Source organism: Lycium barbarum, chromosome 2 (assembly GCF_019175385.1).
Source record: "Lycium barbarum isolate Lr01 chromosome 2, ASM1917538v2, whole genome shotgun sequence".
Lineage (NCBI taxonomy): Eukaryota > Viridiplantae > Streptophyta > Magnoliopsida > Solanales > Solanaceae > Lycium > Lycium barbarum.
This window is the reverse complement of record NC_083338.1, coordinates 74,607,008-74,633,243: the sequence shown is the minus strand read 5'-3', so window position 1 is coordinate 74,633,243 and position 26,236 is coordinate 74,607,008.

The window sequence follows — 26,236 nt, the reverse complement described above, 5'->3', positions numbered from 1 at the left end:
TATGTATATGATTACGTAACGCGCACACACCTCTGCACATGGTACGGACAACCCTGACGCCTTGGTAGGGCTAGGTAGATGTAACCCTGAAGCCTTGGTAAGGCCAGGTATGAGTAACCTTGAGCCTTGCTTGGCCAAGTATGTATGAAACACTGATCCTACGTGGTCGGGTATGCTATGTAAATGCTATGTATATGATATGATTATGTATATGATATGAATACGAATATGATATGACTATGTATATGAATGTGAATAAGGGGCATGTATACGAATACGAGCACAAATATGGTACGGGTAATATTATGAATACGGATAATGATGTATGTACACAAACACGTATTAGAAATGAAAAGTTCCTAAGAAAGACAAGTAAGTGCATAGGACGATGATATTGCCATCTCCCATTCTATGCTATTTCTTATGTTGCTATTTATGCTTTTGTATTGATATTGATCATGCTTTACATACTCAGTACATTCTTCGTACAGACGTCCTTTTGGTTGTGGACGCTGCGTCATGCCCGCAGGTGCACAGGGAGACAGGCTTGATCCATAGCTGTTTTCTCAGAGATTACATAGCAGAGCTCCATTTCATTCGGAGCCATAGCTTTTGGGTACTCATTCTTTTGTGTATATAATTATGGGAATAGCGGGGTCCTGTCCTGCCCATGTGATATGTTATACTCTTCTTAGAGGCTCGTAGTCACGTGTATGTGGTTAGATATGTCTGGCCTTGTCGGCCTATATTTTGTATGTCATTTTGATAGCCTTGTTGGTTCATGTACGTTGACGTGGCATAGGTGCCAATTATGATATAAAAGCATTGTCATCCAATGGGACTAGCATGATGAATGAGTACAATTATGTGTTTTATTATGTGGCTCACCTAGATGTAAGCTTAAGTGTATGTTAAGGGGTGCCCGGGTGGGCTAGCACCGGGCGCTCGTCGCGGCCCTCTAGACGGGTCGTGACACCTGGCCAACGGGTCATGGAGTTATTGCCTGACCGATGGGGCACGGAGTTGCGCATACCTGACCTACGGGTCATAGAATTGATTATACCTGACCTACGGGTCATGGAGTTGATTATACCTGGCCTATGAGCCATGGAGTTATCTATGCCTGACCCTCGGGTCACGGAGTTATATCTATAGAGTTATGTTATCTTGCCTCAGATGAAAGGAGACCCAGGTAGAGTACCTCCAGATGCTTTCTTGAAATGTCCAGAGTATAGCTTGTTATTACATTTCAGTTGCTATCTTGCCTTATATATTCAGTACATTATTCATACTTACGTCTCTTTGTCTGGGGGCGCTACGTTCATGCCCGCAGGTTCAGGTAGTCGGACAGACGATCTAGCTCAGTAGGCCTTCCACTCAGCCGCAGTCAATGCGCTCCACTGGGTTCAAAGCTACAGTTCCTTTGTGGTATGCTATTTTGACCTGTATAGGTATGACGGGGCCATGTGCTGTCCTTTCTACAGCTCGTGTTTCCTAGAGGTCTGTGGACAGTTGTACGTTGTTGGGGATGTTATGCAGCCTTGTCGGCTCTTATGTTGTCGTACATCATACATGGCATTAGGGCCATCTTCGAGGTTATATGTGGTTGGATATGCCTATCTTATGTTTATAGGGGTTTAAGTTCATGTTTGTAAGTTATGGAAGGATTAGAGAATAAGTGAAATGAAGAAAATACGTTTCGACAAAGTTTTGTTCTGTAATTCTTTTATGTGGATCGTATTTTTAGGATACATACCGTATCTTGAAATTCTGGCCGTATTTAAGTATTTGAAAATTTAATAGAGAAGGCGGATTTTTGGGTTGAAAAATACGAAACGTATTTCTGAGGCTGTGGATTTTTGCTGATTTTATATATTAGGACCCCTCCTTATTTTTAAGTCATTTTAACTCAAACCCAAGTTCATGAAATCTCTAGAAACCTCTTCCATTATATTCAATCACTCCCCCAAGCAAAAATCAAAGATCAAAGTGAGAATCAAGTGCTTAGGGTTTGCAAAGTATTGTTGAAGCTTGTTTCTTCTCCTTGTAGAAGCTTTGGAGGATATTTCAAGGTGAAGTGATCTTGGAATTGAAGTGTTCTTGAGTTCTTGAGGTAAGATTTCATCTTATTTCCATGTTTATGAGTTTATAGGATAGTTATGTTAAGGTTTGAGAGAAAGAAATTGGGGGAAAGGTTCAAACATGAATTTGATGTTATTTTGAGTTGAAATCTAACTTGAGCCATGATTCTTAGTATATTTTGAGCAAAATCTTGTTATGGGGTATAATAGTTAATGGTGAGGGTGTCTGGAGGTTGTTGTACTTGGTGTATATGAAAGAAGGAAGTGTTGTATACAAGCGTATATGGGCCTGCTCAATTGTATATCTTTAAATATTGTTGATATGAGTTTAAAAAAAATCATATGAGGTTGTTATATTAATTGTTGGTTGTGTACTTTATGGTGATGATTAATAAATAGGGGAAATCCTGTCTGTTTCACTTTAGAATCGAGTTATCATTAATATACGTGATATACTAGCGCCATCTAAGTTGTATATGTATTCCTTTGTTATAGGATTGGCGCTCTAGTTGTGATAAGCTCGCCGTTGGATTACTTGGACGACTTGAGGTATGTTAAGGCTAACTTTCCTTCTTTTTGGCATAACCCTTATGAACGGAACAAAAATGTAATGCTACTCTATAATGACTCTATTCGTAGTAGCTAGTCATGTTCCATGTTGATTCATATTCTAGAATGTTATTCTCAGTAAGTTCTTCTACAGATTCAGCATGATTCATAGAGTCGCTTATTGATAAAAATGTTATCTCATAATTACGTTCGGAGGTGTAACGACCTTATGTCACTCTGACAGATTAAGGATGTACTCTTATCATATTCTTGCATTGCATTTCATTTATATATATATACAGACCTATGACCCCTCAAAACGTGATATATGCGTATACTATGTATTATATATAGATATATGCATGGGGTATGGGGAAGGTGACGGCGTTATATACGCATTACCAGCTGATCAGCTGGTCACATAATGATGATGATGATGATGATGCCCACAGAGGCCGATATGATAGGATGGGATGCCCACAAAGACTTGATAGGCATTATATACGCATATATATGTATGACCCTTATGCATGCATGCACAGTATTTACGTATATCATTGGCCCACAAAGGCAGTTCAGACATAGAGGTTGCACTCGTTTCATCCTATGTTCTCTTATGTCTCTTAAATGTTACTTTCATCCCTTACATACTCAGTACTTTGTCCGTACTGACGTCCCTTTCTTGGGGGCGCTGCATTTCATGCCCGCAGTTTCAGGTAGACAGGTTGATGATCAGCCCCTGTAAACCGTTGGTCAGCTGATATTGGAGCACTTCACTTGTTCCGGAGTTGCAGTCTAGTCTTGGTACGATATTTTTTTGTGTACATATGGGTACGGCGGGGCCCTTTCCCGACCTCTTTATGTCAGGTACTCCAGTAGAAGCTTGTAGATAGTCATGGTATAGTTATACTTTATATGGACATTCGACCCACATTATTTGCTGTATAGTATTGTACGTTGGCCTTGTCGGCTTGCATAGTTTTTCTCCAGTTTAGCTGTATAGTGTATCTACTTGGGTTCATTCCTTTTTCAGCATATCTCTTGTATGATTTAGCAGATTTTCATCTGGTGACCCTTGAGGTACACTCTTTTTTATGATCATGATGAGAAAGCATATTTAGCAGTGCTCGGCAGGTAGGGCTCGGGTGTAATGGCCCTCCAGTTTGGGTCGTGACACGTGGTGGATCCTAAAAATATTGAGGAAGTTAGAGATTGGGCTAGGCCTACTTCAGTGACAGAGGTTCGGATTTTTGTAGGTCTTGCGAGTTATTATCGACGTTTCGTGAAGGGGTTCCCTTCTATTGCTTCCCATTTGACTCGGTTGACTCAGAAGATTGTTGGTTTTCAATGGTCTGATGAGTGTGAGGAGTGCTTTCAAAAGCACAAGGCTTTATTGACTTCGGCTCTGATTTTGGCTTTACTGGTGGACGGCAAGGATTTTATGGTCTATTGTGATGCTTCTCGGATTGATTTGGGTTGTGTCTTGATGCAGGAGGTCAAGGTGATAGCATATGCTTTGAGGTAGTTGAAGGTGAATAAGAAGAACTACCCCACTCATGACTTGAAGTTAGCAACGATAGTTTTTGCATTAAAGATTTGGAGACATTACCTTTATGGAGTTCATTGTGAGGTGTTCACGGATCATTATAGTCTTCAACATGTGTTTAATCAGCGAGATCTGAATTTGAGTCAACGTAGGTGGATGGAGTTGCTCAAGGACTATGACATTACCATTCTTTATCATCCAAGCAAGGCTAATATGATAGCGGATGTGTTGAGTCGGGAGGCAGTGAGTATGGGTAGTTTGGTGCATTTGATTGTTAAGGAGCGTCCTTTGGCTATATAGGTTCAGTCTTTGGCTAATAGTATGGTGAGGCTTAATATTTCGGAACCAGGCAAGGCTTTGGCTTGTGTAAGGCGAGGTCGTCATTTTCAGAGCAGATTAAGGCACAACAGTATGAGGATGTGAATTTGTGTAAGATTCGGGATAAAGTGTTGAGAGGGGAGGCAAAGGAAGCGATTCTTGATGGTGAAGGGGTTTTGAGGATAAAGGGGTGTGCTTATATTCCTCATGTGGGTGGTTTGATTCGGTTGATTATGGAAGAGGCTCACAGTTCTAGATATTCCATTCATCCTAGTTGTTACACCTTGGAAAAATTCCCGTTAACGTATAGTGAATAGGCTAGCGAAGAGCGCGACGCATACGACATTTTAATAAGAAAGGAATGACGGTTGACGACCCAAATTAAGATTTCAATAAGAGAAGAAGGTTTGCCGAGGGAAGGCAAGGTGTACGATGTGTATCGGAAAGAAATTACGAGTAACAAGTTAATGATAACGAAATGCTTCTTTGGAGACGAGTTATAACGACCCTTAGATTGTAAATGAGGTGATAAATAAGTGTTAAGAAGGTTCCATAAGGATCGGAGATCAAACGAAGTGACGAAAATAAGATTCCGTGAACTGATGGGTTATACGATCGATTATACGGACCGTATCATGTTATACGGCCCGTATAATGGACCGTAGAAGCGACACAGAATGAAGTTGCTGAAGGGTTGAATTCACGGTCGATTATACGGACCGTATAAAATTATACGGCCCGTATAATGTGCCGTCAAATTGACACAGGAATGGGTGATCACTGGAGCAGTTTTACGATCGATTATACGGACCGTATAAATTTATACGGATCGTATAATGGACCGTATAATGACGTTGGGACAGATTTCAAGTTTTAAATAAGAGACCCAAGTTCATTTATTTCATTTCCATTTTTCATTCTCCACAACTCAAGACTTCTCTGGAAGCTTCCACACATTTCATATACAAGAATTCATGAAAATTTGATGATCAACCTCATCAAATCAACAAAAACTAAGTGTGAGAAACACATTAAAGTTCATTTAAGCCAAGAAATTTCAAGAGAAGTGAACTAGGGTTTTGGTGCAAGGAGAGTAACTGTTATATCCCGTAATTTCGCACATTCGGAAATTTTGAAATAATGTTGACTTGTGAAAAAATAAGGCCATATTTTGATTTTTATTGATATATATGTGTTGTTCGTGAAAAATATTGATGCGAAAATATGGAGGAAGGCTAAGGGTAAAATTGGAATTTCGGAAATTAGTTTCGGAAATTACAAAATAGGGCCCATAATTAAGTGGGCTAGAAAAAAAAAAAGAGAAACCAAGGCCCAATCTTAAGGGGGTGGCCGGTTATGGCCATAACAAAATGGGCCAAGCCCATGATAAGTATTCAAGGTAAATAAATGAGTGAAAGGGGTCATAATTTGTTATTAAAAAGCAAGAACTTTCAAGAACAAAAAAGAGGGCAAGAACAAAGGTGCCATTCGGCCACCTTGAAAGAAAAGAGAAAAAATTTTGCTCTTCAACTCTTGATCAAAAAATCATAATTTTCTTATATTCTTAGTAAGCTCAAGACCCTCTCCAACATGATATAAATTTTGAGGCCAGAAAGTGCTTCTTGTGGAAAGTGGAAAAAAAATTAGAAAAAGGTAAGAATTTTACTCTTTTATATTGGAAGAATCATATATGTATGTTGTAGCCTTGTGTTGTAAATGGAAGGTTAATGGTTCTAGTTGGCATGAGAAAATTGTTGTGAGTTGTTGTAGGAAAATTATGTGAATTTATTATAATTTATGAAATTATGGAAATGGAGTCACTAAAATGGAATTGTTGTTGTTATAGATGAATTTGGAAGAAGAAGAATGTGATGTTGTAGTATTGTTGCATTTGTGGAGGTTTCGGGTAAGATAGGGTGTTAGTGGGAAATTGTTGAATATATTGCAAATTGCCTAAAGTGCTCTTGAATTGTGTTGAATGATTTTGAATAAGCAATGAATAGGTGAGCATTTGAAATTGACTTGAAAATGGATGTAGTTGAATTGAGTGTTGAAGAATTATGAAAAGAAGAAAGTTACTAATGTTAGAATGTGTCTTAAATTGATTGTTTGTATTATTGGAACAATCGTTGGTATTGTTGTTGATATTTTGGCCGAGTTAAATTCTCGGATTTGTTGTTGTATTTCTGGCCGAGTTGAATTCTCGGGGATGGCGCATTTATAGGGGAAATACTGCCGAAATTTCTGTAGAAATAAGGTGTTGGATTGGAATTGAATCCTTAAGTGTTTGTACCTAATATTGGCGCACCTTAATGTGGTTGTAGATTTTGTGGAGCCAAGGGCTTGAATTCGGATTTGCGTAGAGAGCGGGCAAGGTATGTAAGGCTTACCTTTCTTTCCTTTGGCATGATCTTCGAAATGAACAAATAACGTCAATGTATGTCCCTAAAGAGAAATTCTATTCTTAGAGCCACTAGGATGGCCATCGTCCTTGACTTCCATAAGTATTCTATATGGTTTGATATGCATATGTATATATGATGACGTTCGAAGAATTTAGTTGGTATATTTCCGAACGTGGGACGAAACCAAATCGATATGACTTGAGTCCTTGGTAAATAATTCGATATGTATTCATGGTTCTAGAGTCTCTATTCGGTTTGGTCCATAATGATATTGGAAAGTTACTTAATATGTTTGTTACTTGAATCTCCAAATACGGCTTACGAAATGTCGTTAGGAGGCCCCGTACTTCAAAGGCTCTAATTAATAAGTTCCGAGTTTGTCTACGATCCCTATTGGTCTATCGATACGAGTAAACGTAGAATGGTTAAGATTATTGCATAATTGGGTATTAAGCTAAGTATAAGAATTCATGACCTTAAAATAATTCTATAAGTATTAATGTTCTTAACTTTTGTATACAATCTCGGATCGGGCCGAACGTTCTTCGGCACTAATACGTTATATCCGTGGATCGGGCAGTACGTTCCGCAGCAACACACCGTATGATATTCTATGAGTATGCGTGTATGAATATGTTACATATGTATATGATATATGATGTCGGTACCTTGATATGACTAAAGTTTGATTATTAAATGCTAGCACGTCGATTATTTTACCGAGTCCTTGACAGTCCTTGATACGTGTGAATGATTCCAAGGGTTCTATTTGGTTTGATCCATAACCATGTCTAAAAGGTAGTTAACCTGATTACAGCTTTGACTTTCCAGAAAGAGCTTTTGAAACGATTGTAGAGCGTTCTGTACTTCAAACGCTCGTAACTTTTGTATATTAATTCCGATTGACCCGAAACTTGTTCTGAACCCTCATATGTCGATAAGCATGTTGTATATCAGTATGTTGTATCTCAGGTCTTGATTTACGAGTATTTGGTTTCGTACTATTTTGTTCGTGCAAGCTTGATATGTCTATTCACTGAGCCCGGGCCAGGACATGTTATCGTGCGTACTTCTCTGCATTATTCACCGAGTCCCTCTCACTTGCGGGCCGGGACACGTTATATGTATATGTATGTGATGATATGATGATACAGGGGTGGTGGCCAGGATGGCACGTGATGACTTTATCCACCGAGACCCGCAATAGAGGGCTGGGACACGTTATGTATATATATGACATATGATTCTACCATGCATGATTCTATCTACCGAGTCCCTCAGAAAAGGGCCGGGACACATTATGTATACATATGATATATGACTCTGCCATACATGATCCTATTCACCGAGTCCCTCACAAAAGGGCCGGGACACGTTATATGTATATACGGTATGTGATGTTGATATGTCTGACCTTATTCACCAAGTCCCTTACTATAGGGCCGGAACAGGTCGTATATATGCAGGTGTGTATATGTATATGATTCGAGACTTGAGAGATATTACTCCGTTACATAAGAGAAACGTGATGATGATCTTATACAGTTTTACTGGTTCTGTAAAGTTTCCATTTCTGACTATGTTTCCTCGTTCTGTAATTCATGCCTTACATACTTGGTACATTTTCCGTACTGACCCCCTCTTCTTCGGGGGCTGCGTTTCATGCCCGCAGGTACAGACGTTTATAGAGGTGATCCGCCAGCCTAGAGTGTACATTCTGCTGTTTGCAGTGCTCCTTTGATCCGGAGCCCACACTTTCGATACAGATCTTTCTGTTGTACATATCTTTGTATTTGTGACCATTTTGGGTACGACGGGGCCCTGGCCCGTCATATGATTCTGTTGTCTGTATGTGTATTAGAGGCCTGTAGACATGTATGTGGGTCATGGGTCGTGTATGTTCAGCGATGGTTAGACGGTTCGTATCGAGTTTTTTCCTGTGCTACGTTAGCCTGATTGATTTACGTGCTATTATATAAGTAACGATCTAAGTAATACGTATATGATTTTGTATGCACAGGTTTTATGGTATGTAAACGTAAATGAATTTTGGTTAGTAAGTACGTACGGGTGTCCATGTCGGACACTAGTCGCGGCCTACGGGGTTGGGTCGTGACAGTAACACCACTCAAGGCTTATTCCTACAATATCTAAGGTAAGTTTTATGATGTTTTCATGATGTTTGAAGTATTGATAAGTTGAAAAACTTGGATTGTGGAAGCCTATAGAAAATGGGTCATAAGTGTGTGAATAGTATCATTGTTGAGTAGTAGTTGGAATGAAACATGAATATAGATATGTTGAGATTGTAAATAAGTTATGAATGACATTTATAACATGGGATAAGTATTATATATGAAAGAACGTAATAGTAAACGATGACCATGATTATGGGGAAATTGAAGTGAAATTGTGAAATGAGAATGATGTAGATAAATGATGATTGTTATTTATGACATTATGAATGATGTTACGGACGTTTGGGAGTTGATATGGAATATGGGGAAAGTCATATAGACAAAGGAAATGCTACCCAATTTTCCCTAGAAATAGAAACACGTTCTTATAGTCGATTAACTACCGTTAATGCGAATTCTCTCTTGAAGGTAGAAACGTGGATATTGAAGGAGAACAAGCAAGCGATAGATTAGTTAAACGTAAAAGGTATGTGAGGCTATTCCTTTCTTTCTATGGCATGAATCCGATGGTATGATTCTCCTTTCTCTCCATGAATTCTCTATATATATATCCCGGAAGGTCAAGAGTCTATGATCATGAATAGCTATATGAGATAAGAGATGTGTTATGAGTCCAATGATGATGATGATAAGCTTGAGTCTAAAGATTTTAGATTTCATGATATGACGTTCCTATAATTCTAATGACGTCATATGTTGTAAACACTCACCTCATACGTTATTCCCCTTGAGGTGAGGCAGAATATCATTAAGTTAAGTATGTCATGTATTGTATACACTCACCTTATTTATTGTCCCTTCAAGGTGAGGCAGAGTACCATAAAGTCAATGATGTTATGCATTGTACATACTCACCTTATATACTACTTCCTTCAAGGTGAGGCAGAATGCTTTTGAATGCTCCATAATGAAATTGGGGGATCACGACCTTACGTCACCCCGATAAAGTATAGTTGTCCTTGAGTCTTCATGCATATTATGATGAGCATACTATGATGAGTATATTATGATGAGCATATGATGATGATATTACACCGTACCTATATAGTTGGGCAGATATACACACCACTATAGTGGGCAGCTTATACCTGGGACGCGGGAGGCCTGGACGCAGGTTACTTATTATTACGCCGTACCTACATGGACGGGCAACTTATACTTATACATTTATGCATATATGATATGATGATGAGTATGAGTAAGATGGCATGATTTATTTCTTTTATGATTCACAGTCAGATACAGATTGCTCCTCATTTGATGTCTCTTCATTTCATTGATGTTTCATTATTGTTTATGCCTCTCATACTCAGTACAATGTTCGTACTGACGTCCATTTTCTTTGGACGATGTGTTCATGCCCACAGGTAGACAGGGAGGTGAGCTTGATCCGAACTCGTAGGAGCCAGTAGCTGATTAGAGAGCACTCCTTTGTTTCGGAGGTGCTTATGATTATTCTTTTGTGTATATTCATGTATATGTATGTTGGGCATGACGGGGTCTTGTCCCGTCTTTATGTCTAGCACTCCAGTAGAGGCTCGTAGATACGCAGTGTGGGTTATATGGTCTCACGAGATTGCTACTATGTATATGTATTATTTTGATGGCCGAAAGGCTTATGTATATAAATGTATTTATGTTTTCAAAGGAAATATGACTTTCTCACGATTTGAGTATAAACTTGAAAAAGGGAATTAATTGAGTATGACGAGTAATAGAACGAGCGGTGCTCGGTGGTGAGCCTTGGGTACTCGTCGCGGCCCCTAGTCGGGTCGTGACACTAGTGCTACAAAGATGTACCATGAATTGAAGCAGCATTATTAGTGAGGTAATATGAAGAGGGATATTATGGAGTTCGTAGCTCAGTGTTTTGAACTGCCAACAGGTTAAGTATGAACATCAGAGACCAGGTGGTATGACTCAGAGGATGCCCATTCTAGAGTAGAAGTGGGAGAGGATAGCTATGGACTTTTTGGTAGGGCTACCGAAGACCTTGGGCAAGTTTGATGCTATTTGAGTTACTGTGGATAAGTGTTACACCCCGTAGTTTCTGTACGTTGAGATTCATTCGGTAATGGCTATTCAACTACAGATATCAGAGTTATTGTCGAGAAGATGCAAGATCATAGGTGATCGTGTTACAATTATAAGAGTCCGAGTCCGCGTAACAGGTTATAGGAGGATTGAAAAATCAGTGAACTAAGGAGATTAAGCTTCCGAGGCTTTGAAGGAAAGTTGGGCAAGGTTTGGTACAGAAATTTTGGTCTAATTGGAAGAAAGAATATGTTTTGGTATATTAAGATATTTGAGTGAAACAAAAGTCTAAAGTGAAGTTCGGGAAGTCTAGTTTCCAACGCAACAAACCGCTCCTCAATAGGACATCGGGGTAAGGAGATATGGACGTTACAAGTCGGGCTGGCAGCCAGAAAATGGTCTGCGCGAATGCGCCAGGGTGTGGCGCGAACGCGCAGAAGGCCAAGGGCCAACACAGCGCGAACGCGCTGAACAATTTTGAGGCCCATATTCGGGATGAAGGTTATATTATAAGAATGTAATAATAACCTATATATGACATTTAGAGACTATATGGGGTGTATTGGTTCACATGGCACTTGATGAAAAGCCCTCGTTGCTGCAAGCTAAGTGGGGCCCACATACCGGAGTTTTATGAAGGACATATGAAGAGATATATGAGTAGTACATGGAAAGTTGAGAAAGTCCTAAGAAGGACCCTTAAGCTAAATATGAGCATAAGCCCTCTAAAAGGACGATTTAAGGAAACATTTTCGGATGATATGACTTGGAGGGGCAAAAACGATGTCATAAGTTTGGAATTTGGAAAAACACCATGAATTAAAGTTGTCGATAATTGAATTATATTTCCAACCATAGGTCGTGGGCCCTCACACGATATCAGGATCAAGAGGTATGATCTTTTTACTGAATGAAGGTGCAGTCAGAAAAAAATAAGGGGGCGCGAACGCGCTGAAGGAAATTTAAGTCAGTCCAGGCAGAACCTTGACCGCAATTTAAAGGGGAGACCCCCTCATATTTTTGTCCAAAACACACCCAAACCTCCCCAAACCTTCCAGAATACTCTCCAACTTTCCAACACCAACTTCTTAGCCCAAAACCAGGTATAATTCCCAAATTTCGATCCAGACGGCGTACAGTTGCAACTACAAAATTGTGTATTAACGCGTTGTGGCTTAAGCTCAAGGTATAGAAGCGAAGATACGGCAATATTATCAAGAGAAAGGTATGAATCTTCTGCTATTAACGTTAATCTTAGTTTATTTACGGAGAAGGAGCTGTAAAATTGTTATAAAATGATTCTGTGATGGAAATATAGGACAAACACCATATGGGATGTTTATATAGTATTTTGGTGTTGGAAACATTATGGTTAATGTTGGTATTGTTGTGGTTGTTGTTGGTTGTTGAATTGAGAATTCGGGCTAGGCATATAAATAGGGGAGATGCTGCCCGATTTTCGGCAGAATATAGAATAGTTTGATTTGAAACTTGGAACAAGTGTGCAATAAAGAGGATAACATTGGTTGAAATCCTCTTAAATGTAGACTTACGAGCTCGGACACATAAGCGTAGCCAATAGGAGGTTGAACAGGTATGTTAAGGCTCGTCCCTTTCTTTCAAAGTCATGAAATCGATGTTATGACTTCAAAAATGCTTCCATATCTTCCTTGCTTTCAAAATTTAGATGTTTGTGACTCCAAGGCATAACCCCTTTCCTAATAATTCATAAATGTTTTCCAAAATGTTCGTATTTTCTAAATAAGAGATTTATGGCTCCATGAGCTCTTATGATAACAGCGATGAACCTGTTTTCACAATGATAATGACGATGTCAAAGATGAGAATATTTTCCCACGATGATTATGATGATGAGGATTCCGTGTTTAAAGGTTCCAAGTTTACGATTTCAATGACGATATAAGAATGTTGAGCTATTTCTTGATTTCTCAATTTTATTCATGGATCATGACTATTTTTAAAGATTCCAAAGTATATGAATTGACGCCTTATGAGATTTACGATCCTATTTTATGCTTTCTCTTGATGTTGTTTTTCATTGATAGCCTCACCTTATAATAATTGTTCCTCTAAGGTGAGACATGAAGATCATGGTTATTCCATAATGTAATTGGAGATTACCGACCTTACGTCACTCCGATAGAGATATAGTTTTCCTTGGGCTCTCCTGCATGCTGCTTATGTGATATGTATATATGATACATGAACATGATATATGTACATGATACATGAACATGATACATGTATATGTGTATGTATATGGGAAAGAGGACCAGAGCGCTATAGACGCGTTTCCACCTGATCAGTTGGTATTATATGACATGATACCATCCCGGACTCGGAATATATGTGGCTAAATGGATCGGAGCCGACGCCTCGGCAATATGATATGTTCTATTTTCTGTATACATGAACAAGAAATGTTTTTCAAAGAAAGCTAAGCATGCATGGCATCCGCCCTAAGAGGCACTCACATGTACAGGTTACTCTTTTATCTCATGATATGCTCTATATTTCCATTCTGTTATTATTCATACTTTACATCCCTTACTATATTACTATTCATGCCTTACATACTCGGTACATTATTCGTACTGACGTCCCTTCTTGTGGATGCTGCGTTCATGCCCGCAGGACCAGGTAGCCAGTCAGACGATTCGCAGCAGTAGGACCTCCCCTCAGCAGCAGTCAGTACGCTCTATTGATCCGGAGCTACAACCCTTTTGGTATGCTATTCGGTTACGTACATATATGGGTACGGCAGGGCCTTGTCCTGTCATTTCTACAGTTGCACTCCATAGAGGTCTGTAGACAGTGATATGTAGCCATGATATTATGCAGCCTCATCGGCGCTCTTTTTGTGGTATAGTATATGTGTAGCGGCCAAATCGGCTTGCGCTATACTCTCAATGCTTATGTCTATATTATGTGTTGGCCGTGAATTCCCGGTACAGTGTCTCTTACATTGGTTGTTTGGGAGACAGCATAGCTCAGTTACAGATTATGGATGGGCCCAGGATAGTTAGTGAGAACTAAATGCAGGCACAGGAGTGCTTGACCAGCAATGGTCGGGTACTTGTCACGGCTCATCGGTTTGGGTCGTGACAATAGGTTGATTGTCCGATTGCATGGGGTTCCCATTTCTATCATTTCAGACAGAGGCACTCAGTTCACATCCCATTTCTGAAGGACTTTGCAGAAAGAATTGGGGACTCAGTTGAATCTTAGTATAACTTTTCACCCGCAGACAGATGGTCAGTTTGAGAGGACTATTCAGCTGTTAGAGGACATGTTGTGGGCTTACGTGATTGATTTTGGTGGTCATTGAGACCAGTTCTTGCCCTTGTCAGAGTTCTCTTACAACAACAGTTATCACTCAAGTAACGATATGGCTCCATTTGAGGCTTTGTATGGTAGGTGATATACTGATTTGTTGAGGGATTCCTTGGATAAGGTAAAGTATATTCAGGAAACGCTTTTTGCAGGTCAGAGTAGGAAAAAAGAGTATGTGGATCGAAAAGTCCATGATATGGAGTTCATGGTTGGTATCAAGTTCTATTGAAAGTTTCGCCCATGACGAATGTGATGAGGTTTGGGAAGAAGGGTAAGTTAAGTCTGAGATTTATTGGTCCTTTTGAGATCCTTCGACGTGTTAGTAAGGTAACCTATGAGTTGGCTTTGCCACCAGGTCTGGCGTGTGTTCACCCGGTGTTTCATGTTTCCATGTTAAAGAGGTACCATTCTGATGGGTCTTATACAATCCATTGGGACTCGATGTTATTTGATCAGAATCTGTCCTTTGAAGAGAAGCCGGTGGCAATCTTGGATAGGCAAATTAGGAAGTTTAAATCAAAGGAGATAGCTTCAGTAAAGGTAGAGTGGAAGCACCGCCCAGTTGAGGAGGCTACTTGGGAGACCGAGGCAGATATGCGGAGTAGATACCCTCAGTGTTTTTATCAATTCAGGTACCTTTCTCCTTCGTTTCCTTTCCGTTTGAGGACGAATGTTTGTTTAAATAGTATCTGATGTAACAATCCCTTCGATTGTTTTAGGCTTCTTACCCTGTTTACCCTTCCCTTAGTCTCTTTTCTGTAATTATAACTTGGGGGGATGGGTAAAGCGAATCCTGAGGTAATCAGGCGGGTTTTGGTTGGTTTTGAGGATATTAGAATTTTCTAAGTGAAAAAAGTTGACCAAAGTTAACACCGAGGGTATTCTTGTTATTTTTGAAGTTTTATTGATTCCACTAGGTCCGAAACATTATTTATGACTTAGTGGAGTCTTTGGTTCGGGTCCCAAGGCGTTAGGGTGTAATTTGGGTCCTTGGTTGGATTTATGAGTTTAGGATGTTTTGGAGTTGACCGTGGTCAACCTCAGGTCAAGACGACCTCTTTTCGGAAATCCGAGTGCGCAAGCAAGTTCATAGCGTAATTTACAATCAGTCTGCATATTTAGTTTGTGTCTGGGGAGTTTTGGGTGAGTTTCGGGTATCCATTCCTAGTTTGGGCGACACCAGATTTTCTGGTGTCAGTTCCTTTGGTTTTCTTCTTCATGTTCGCGAGAAAAAGTTGTGTTCGCAAGGTCCTGTTCGAGAAGAGGAATGGGTCTGGGCCGGCCCAGATGTGAAGCCTCGCATTCGCGAAGGCCATTTTCACTGGGCCGGGTCGAGTGTGTTTGCGTTCGTGAGTGGTCCTCGTGTTCGCAATGAATTAAATCACTGAAACAATGATTTAATTCCGGATTTCGAAGGGGAACATTATTTCCAAATATTTTAAGTTCTAGAGCTCAGTTTTGGGTATTCCAAGCTCCAAATTCAAGATTCTTCATTAACGTAAGATTAGAACTTCCTTCTAGACTTAATTACATGATTTTATCCTCAAAGTTCCTTTCTAATCCATGAACCCACTTAATAAAATAAGGGTTTTCCATAAATTGGGGTTTTAACTAATTAGTAAAATTGAAGGCAAATTTGTGGTTAGATTCTTATGAAATTTAGGTTATGAACTATCTAGACTATGGGTAGCATGATTTTATTTTCAATTTCCATTTTTGCCCTTGGGGCTTGGGGTTGGATGTTTTGGGTTCATTCTGGGTTTCTTTTCAAATATAGCAATATAGGTATTTTTCAGTTCGTATAACCATTTAGGTTACTAATTTGATCTTGTTAAGTTCAATTTCTCGATAAATTACTGTTTTGACCTTCGGGGTTAGATTTGGGGATTTTGGGGTAACCTTTGGATATGAATCCTTTTATGTTTTATTGAGTATCCTTAGATCAATATTTTGATGTATAATTTATACTTGTTAGACTTCGATCGAGCAGAAGCACTTCGGAAGGGCAAGGCTTTGGAGTGAGAGTTTGTGGCGCCCGCTCGGCTTTGAGGTAGGCTACGATTTATTCTTAGAATCCGATCGGAGGACTTATATAGTTTATAAATATTGAAAGGGTATTGGGCGTGATGGGGGTCCCACCTTAGTGATGACGATGAGAACTTGGATGGGTACCGGTGTATGTTGTTGGGTAGTTAGAGTAACGGGAAGCATGTTAGGCCTTCAGGCGTGGTTATGATTATAAATCAACTAGTTTGGTATGATTTCTGTTATGTGGGTTATGCTAGCCGTGATTTGACTTATACCATGTGATTTGTGATTGTTTTCCTCACCGTTCCATATCTTGTATAATATTTAAGGAAGATTGTCACACCCTAATTCCACTAGGGTGTGATGGGTACCTGGCCCCACATCCGGAGCCGAGCGAACCCACAGACCTTTGGGACACACAAAATCTTATTAGACTTTTAAATCAAATAAAAAGAAAATACATAATAACCTCTCAAAATATTCTTTTCGATGCTTTCCAAATCAAACAGAATCTGTGATCACATAGAATTTAATACATAATACAGAATGACATATCGGCTGACGAAGCCGCTTTACACAACTGACATACTATACCCACGACCCTGTCTGCAAAGTCTCTAACATCAATCCAGAAAAGCATAACATACAAACTCTGGCTCGGCAGCACTCCAGGAGCAAATGGAGCTTGCCAACTCTGCTGGAACATCCTCTACAATAACTTCACATCATCTGGGTGTACCTGCGCGGCATGAAACGCAGCCCCCGAAGAAAGGGGGTCAGTACGGAATATGTACTGAGTATGTAAAGCATGAGATACAATAAACAGAATAATAATCTGAGCAGGGAGTACAGAAAATAAGTGCAATAATAGGAGTATCAAAATGCTTACTCATAAAACATAGGTAATGCAAGTCAGAACATATGCCATATCCGGCCCCATTATGGGACACGGTGGATAGAATGTGGTCGCCACCCCTTCACTGGCGCCACAACACAGCATAACTCCAGAGTAGGGAATATCTCCGTAACATATCATAACATATCAGATGGCCATATCATATCATATCATCAAATATCAGAATATGTGTACATGGCACAGCATACTCCACAACCCATGTACATGTATACCTGCCCCCTCACATCGAGGCACGGCGAACAATGCAGTGGAATACGCGTGATAACATATCCTGGCCCGGGCTCAGTGAAGGAAGCATTGAGGCATCCACGAGTAGACTAGTGAGAAACTATATGCATCATAAAATATTTACAAAGACTCGATAGAATAGTCCGAACGATAGGTCATTTAGAAAAGAAATCAAACGATAGCCATAGTACGTACCTTTCGGATGTCACGACGGATTACGTTAAAGAAAAACTTCTGAGATCACTTGTACATTTCAAAATATATCATAGGGTTCAATGGAATAGTTAAAACAACTATCGTTTAGTAGTCGGAACAATATCTAAAGGTTTCTTTTAATCATAGTACGAAAACAGGTCAAATTGAACAATACAAGAAGGTTTCGGAAATTGAGGGCCCACCTCGGGACAAGTCGAGGTGGCGTACATAAATTACGGACGTTAGGCCTTATGGAGACGTCAACGAAAGTTTTGGGGCATTCCGGTTCTCTTTGTGAAAGTTATGAATGTTTTATGACGCAAGACCCTTTTTGGAGTAATAAGGGGTTTAAACATATTTTTCCAACAAAACCTAATTCAATTACATTGAATGAAAAAGGGTCAAACCTAAGCTCAGATTTTAAGGAGTAGAGTTATCCCCGAGGTTCGTATCATAGCCTATCATAACTAAGACATGCCAAAGAAAGAAAAAGTAGAGCTTTACATACCTTATTTGCCTTTTACGCTTGTCCAAACTCAAATCCCGTTTCCTCCAAAATCTACAATTGGTCACGATCACCAAATATTGATTATAAGCCTTTAGGAATTAAATCTTGAACCCATACTTGTCTACAGAAATTTGGACAGCATCTCCCCTATAAACTCAACATCCCCGAGAATTTTGCTCGGCCAAATGTCAACAACAACACCCACAGCAATACCAACAACACCAACAATCAATACAAAACACATTCTAACATAAATAGTCTTCCTTTCTACATAATGCAACAACTTCTGCTCCAACTTCACACTTTCAAACCAATATCAACGTTTTCATATTCATTTACTAATTCAAGATCATTCAAATACAATTCGAAAGCATTTCATATCATTCAACAAAATGCACAAAAATTCCACCAAAACCATAATTCACCCGAAAATTCCCCAACTTCCCTAGAAACAATTTTTAATGCATTTCTTGCTTCCAAATTCATGAACTATCCCAACAACACACATTCTAACAACATTATTCTCACATTTAAAGAAACGACACGAACATCATATTGGCTTCCAAATCAGCCCATAACAATTCCAACAACAATTTAAGTTATCAAATTCTCATTTCCATCACAAAATACATATCTACAACAATCAAATTACTACATAGAAATTGTCCCATCCTTCCTACACACAACATATACACACGGCCCATATGCATATACACACCACCATACAAACTTCCATATTTTCATAATTTCTATCAATTTCTACATACTACAACATAAACAAACCCTTCATAACATATAAAAGGGATTAAATCTTACCTTTTCTTCTCAACTTCTCCACTTAGCTAGAGTTGTGATTTTGCAACGAAGAGCGATTTTCTTGTTTCAACGATTATGCCACGTTAGAGATGACCTTTGAATTAGTAGGAATACTAGGAGAAATAATTTTTTGGGATCAAAATTCTTGGTCTTGAATTTTTGGCCTCTTGGCCGAATATGTTGCCCCCTTAAATTTCTCTCAAGTCTTCTTCCTTTTTCTTGAATATTCTTGACAAATAATGACCCTTCTCTCTCTTTTATGACTTAAATTTAATTTCCACATGGGCTTGGTGTCACGACCCAACCCCGTGGACCATGACTGGTGCCCTAATTGGACACCCATACACATTCAGATACCAAATCGACATACCAAAGACTTATTCACATTTAGCATGCGTTAATTTACACAGATACTAATAACAGACGTCGTCTTAAGCGGCCACGTGGATCAGAAACACCATACCAAAGCCCGTAGGATGTCGGGATACACATCGCCTGAATATACATACATATGCAAACATATGGGCCATTTCGGCCATAATAGCAAACAGGGCCGCTTAAGGCACAGATCACAGACAAAACCAAACAAACACGACCCATGACCCACAAATATGTCTACAGGCCTCTAACGAATATAACAGAACCATATGACGGGACAGGGCCCCGCCGTACCCCTGAATATACACAAAGATATACAACGGAAGAGTCTGTACCAAAATATGGGCTCCGGACAAGGGAACACTCCAAGACAGCTGAGTAGGCGTCCTAAGCGGGTGGATTAGCAAAACAAGCCTCTGTACCTGCGGGCATGAAACCCAGCCCCCGAAGAAGAGGGGGTCAGTACGAAATATGTACTGAGTATGTAAAGCATGGAATAATATGAACAGAACCACAAACAGAATAAATAGTGCAGAGAATGAGTACAGAAATTAAGCACGAAATACAAAGTAATCAAAATAACTTACTGGAAACACAGACCATGCATGCTAAGAACGGTATCCTGTCCCTTGCGAAACCCGGGGAAAACGTGGCACCGCCCTGCCCTCGGCGCCACACACATCTAACTCCAGAAGTTTTGCTCCGTAATCTCCGACACACATCATAATATCATATCATAGTATCACATCATATGTGGTTCGGCGAACCATAAACACACCATAACGCCATAACACATCTAACTTCGGAATATATATATATATATATATGGCACCCGACCCTCAAGCGGGGAACCCGGTGAGCCATACGCACGGGACATACCGGCCCGGGACTCGGCGAAGGAAAGCATAACATATGCACGAGCAGAGTAGTGAGAAACTAAATGCACACAAATCAAGACTCGATGGAATAATCGAACGATAGGTCATTTAGGAAAGAAATCAGACGGTAATCGTAGTACGTACCTTTTGGATGTTCCAATGAATTATGTCAAAGCAAAACCTTTTGAGCTTGTTTGTATATGTCAAAATATATCGTAGGACTCAATGGAATAGTTAAAACATCTATCGTTTAGTAGTCGGAACAATAACCAAAGATTTCCTTTAATTGTCGCACGGAAATAAGTCAAATAGAACAATACAAGAAAGTCTCGGAAGTTGTGGGCCCACCTCGGGTCAAGTCGAGAGGGCATACATAAATTACGAATATTAGACCTTATGAAGTCATCCACAAAAGTTGCAGGACAACCCGGTTCCATTTTTTAAAGTTACGGACATTTAAACTATTTTCCTATCAAAGCATAAAGTATTTAACATTATTCTACAAAATATACAAAAGTTCCATCAAAACCATAATCCACCCAAAACCTCCAATCTTCGACATAAACATTCACAACACATTTTTATCTTCCAATTTCATTTACAACAATCACAATTTGCACCCTAACAATTTCATTTCCATAATTACATAAATCTACAATAAAATCACAAACTTCCTACAACAACTTAACCACAATTACAACTTCACTAGAATCATCATATTCACATTTGCATCATAGAATACATGTCAACAACAACTAGATTGGCACATAAAACTTAGTTCATATCTCACACACACACACATAATATTCGGCCACCTTCCAACTCCCACAACTTCAACTAAACTCATCAAACTTTCATTTCCAATGTAGAGTCCACAATAACCACAACTAGAATACTACACAAAATGAATTCATCTTGCCTACACCATACCTACACACACACGGCCATGTCATGAAAACCCCCATATTTTTCATGAATTCTATCCATTCCTACATGCTACAATGTAAATGAACCCTTCATAACATATAAAAGGGATTAAATCTTACCTTTCCTCTTCAACTTCTTCACTTGACCAAGATGCGGAATCGATGAAACGAGCAACCTATCTTCCGAAATAATTACACCACGTTGTAGAGGACCCTTGAATTAGTAGGAATACCACAAGAAAATAAATTTTTGGATCAAGATTGAAGAGCTTGATTTTCCATGGACATGGCCGAATAGGCCTCTTTGTTCTCCAAGTTTTTGGTTTTCTTGAATGTTCTTGAATTTATGATGAATAAAAGGCCCTTTTGTCTATTTATTACTTGATCAATTTAACTCCACATGGGCCTTGGGCCATGGAGCATGGCCGGCCACACACACACACTTGGGCCTCTCTTCTTCTTTTTTTTAATTTTCCAAGCCCACTTACTTGTGGCAATTTTTTTTTTTGTAATTCATGAAACCATTTTCCAAATTTCCAATTTTTCCCTTAACCTTCCTCACTATTTCCGCATCCATAACTCTCACAACCAACTTATGTGCTTAACAAGATAAAAAATATAACCTTGCTCTTAACTTCCCGCAATCGTCTTGAATTATCCGCATGTACAAAATGCGGGATATAACACTTGGCCCATGCCCATGGCCGGTTGGGCCCCTTTTTTTTAAAAAAAATTCAAGCCCAATTATTTAATGGCTAGTTGTAATTCATGAAAACTAATTTTTCCCAATTTCCAATTTTTTCCTTAGCCTTCCTCAATATTTCCGCACCCATAACTCTTATAAACAACTTATGTACTAAAAAAGGTTAAAATGTAGGCTTGCACTCAACCTCCCGCAATTATCTTGAATTTTCCGAATGCGCAAAATGCGGGATATAACATCCTCCCCCCCTTTAAAACATTCGTCCTCGAATGTTAAACTAGCCTTATCGGGACTTATGAGCGCTTTGGGGGAGTTTATTTTTATGGTTATCACATACAATTCATTCATTCACCAACGCAGCCAAATAAGAAATTTTTGAGTACCTGTGGGTATAGGAAATAGGTGGGTTATTCCTTCTTCATCTCCTCTTCAATTCTTTCCTATTATTGTTCCGTCATAATACTTTAACGGATGCCACATCTTTATTACGCAATCTCCTCACCTGACGATCCGGTATGGCTGTTGGTTGTACCTCGTAGGATGATTCCTTGTCACTTGGATGTCTTCAGCGGGAAACATTCTGGAAGGGTCACTAATGCATTTGCAAAGCATAGATACGTGGAGCATTGAATGTACCGCCTCTAAGTTAGATGGTAGGTCTAAATCATAGGTAATCTTGCCTACCTTACGAACAATTTGATGAGGTCCCGTATATCTCAACTGAACTTTCTTTTCCTGCCGAATCTCGTAACGCCCTTCATATGTGACACTTTTAGAAGTACCCAATCACCGACTTGGACTCTAAATGTTGACGTCGGTCATCTGCGTATGATTCCTGTCGACTCCAAGCTGCTAATAGTCGTCTTTGAATGAGTTTCGCCTTGTCAACTGTCCGTTGAATTATATTCGTGTTAAGTAACTTAGCCTTGTCACTATTAAACCAGCCAAGTGATGGCACACACCTCTTGCTATACAGAACCTTATACGGTGTCTTCTGCATGCTAGAATGGCGGCTATCATTGCCAGTAAACTCAACAAATGGCAAGTGTCCATTCCTGCTGCCTCTGTAAGCAATGGCACAGACTCACAACTTGTCTTCTAGCGTCTGGATACTACGCTTAGCTTGTTCGTCAATTAAAAGCTAATGCTGTGGTAAGACTTATTTGTGTCCTCAATTCCTTACGAAAATATTTCCAGAAATTACTATACACTATGCCCTCTGTCCGATATAATAGATGTGAAAACCTTGTGAAATCTCACTACTTCCTTGAGGTATAACTTTACCTAGTCCTAACCGTCCTTCTTAAATCGGTCCATAATCTCCTTAATTTGACTTGTCATACCTTAGACATATTACCTTGTGTCACTCTTTTGTCTTTAATTCAAATTCTTCTATTGCCCTTTCTCCGCGGTTTGCTCTTAACTTTCCGTCCCTCATTAGGTCACAATCTTTACGAGGACACATGAAAATACGCACGTTAGCTCAAGAAATACCTTCGCGACACTTCACCAATCTCTACGCTTTTCCTTGACTTTTCTCAATTATCTTACAATCAGTATCGGGAGGGATCTTTGATTCAACCCTGATTAATTTTTACTTGCCCTTAGTACCGGCTCTATCTTGGTCACTTGGTTTAAACTGTCTCCGCATTTTTCTATATCGTATCCAAAATATCATAACTATATTGTTATTATTGAGTCCTTACTTCTCCTTATCAGGTACTCACTCACTTAGCTTGCCTAACGTACAAATATTCATCAGTTGCATAACCATTCTTTCATATCGTATAGAAGGTATTCGATCTCAGACATATTCTTTCCATTTCCTGATTTATTCTGTTTTACACATCCCGTTCCGTCCACCATTATTCCTTGTTGGCCCTCCAGTGCGGATTCCTTACAAATATGATCGAACACCACTTTACGCCGATGATTCATATAATTTCATGACGTATCTTCTCATGTTTCATGCAATTAATGGTCCACGAACTATTTTCTAGTATCTAACGAACCCTTTTATTTCATTCATAGGCATTACGTCCTTTCTTTCTTTCAAAAATTTTCCAAACTACCAAGCGCTGGTATTCCTGTTACGATAATCGTTGTTATCCAAAATATCCTTTGAGTCTTATAATTCTCTCCATTATTCTTTAAGAACTTAGCTCGTAGCCATTTTCTTGCTTTCTTTACTATTCTTTAAAACATATTACTGCGTACTTAGGTACGACGCCAGTTTGCCCGATAGGATGGATTCAAATCATGACATAAACATGTCATAATTCATGTTGGCAAGAAGCATTCCCTTAAGGTATCTTTTATTCTTCCCTTTTATGTCGGCCTCTCGGCACACTCATTATTAATTCATTTCTACTCCTTTCATGGATTCTCTTGGTACGCCGATACATTTAAGCTCCGGCCTCCAGCTAATAGATTTCCTTCCTTAACGCTTGAAGATATTGTGATTCCGTCCTAAGTCTAATATAATACGTTCTCCCCCCCCCCCCCCCCTTTAAGGGGCTCCTTGGGTGTAAACAGTCCTCGAGTACCTTCGGCTACGATGATTACCTCATTCCTCGTCCTTGTTTCCGATTCCGTACATAACACATCAAAACTCGTTGTCCTAAATTTTTTTCCTTTTAATTCCTGTCCATATCGTCATTCTGTCCATATTTTCGCCCTTTTTCACCTACTATTAATCCTTTCACTCATCTAATTCACATACTCGTAAGTCTTCTTAATTATGCATTGGTGCCACAGTTGTGCATCCATACGTTTTGAGCGTTCACTACTTTTGCTCTAAGCACAAAGTCCATACAGTTTACGCTCTCTCTATCTTTACTCGTTGAGCTTTTAATTATGCTTATGACACTATGATCGAGCAGCCTCCCTAGCTCGTTCCTTGTACTTCATTCCATTTCCTCCAAATCAAATCTGTCGAGCTTCGCATGAATTCTCATTCCATATTATTAATCTCCCCGTCAACAGTGTCAACCCATTACACTTGTTCTTTCCTTGGTGCTTAACCGGGTTCCCATCGCCAATTAGTCAAAGTATCCCTCTACTCCTATGATTAAAGATTTCCAAAGGTTCTCCCCTTCCTTGGACTATCCCATTAGTATATTGTTCCTAATTTCATCCTTAACCTTCCTTAATTTCCTTCCTCCTTGAACACTCTTCTGCCTTTTCCCTTTGTGGCATCAACTCTGAAGTTTACGGAATTTTCATGTTAGGCTCGCAAATCTGTTTCATTTCTAGATCATCCTTCCAGGCGAACACTTTTACGTTCGAGGTAATCATATTAACGCGACTGCATATTGTCCCTTTCTATGCCACATCTCCTGTCATCGTCGCAAGGCTTTATCGTTCTTTTTCTTACTTCACATTCCTTGTCGTAGTCACTATTTCTTTAGTCCCACTTTTTGAAATTGGTTCTCGAACCTCACACATTCCTCCTTTGCTCCATATGATCGCATCTTATCCTTTTCATATGCCTATCTTCGAATTTTATTCAAATAATCTCGTACTTTGCCGATATTTCCTCGGGCTTCCCTTACCGGGATTTCTTACCTTCTTCCGACATTTTGGTCTCTTTGTCTTCCATTTACTCACTCTCTTTCTTTTTAAAATATCGTTGCACTATAACCTTTCCAGTCTTAGCCTGTAATGAAAATAATAACAGCTTGCCTTATAGCCCTTGCACCATTTATTTTTGTCGTCATTTAAGCTTCGGTGCCCTTACTCAATTAATGCCTTCCATACCGTAGTGCCGGTTGCTGGGATTCACATGTCCGCCGACACGATCACATATGGGATGTCGTACACATTCATACATACATATATAATTATTACCTTTGAGCCCACAAAATACCTCCAAACACTATTCAAGCCTATCCTAATTCCAGGGTTGTGGCGTACTTTCTGTTTTTCTTCTAGTCTAACCTGTTGTGTGTTGGGTGGCCTTTCATGGTCTCCAACCATCCCGTATACTATAATTTCTTTCAAACTATCCTAGCTTTTCATTTGTCTCTTATGGCCAAATCTTTGGGATTTCTTGCATACTTCCCAGGGGGTCACCCATCCTGAAATTGCTCTCACCTTAGAACGCTTAACCTCGAAACTTTGGTGGAATCCGGTGCCTTAATACTGATATAATCGCGTTCGCTTTCTCGTATGGC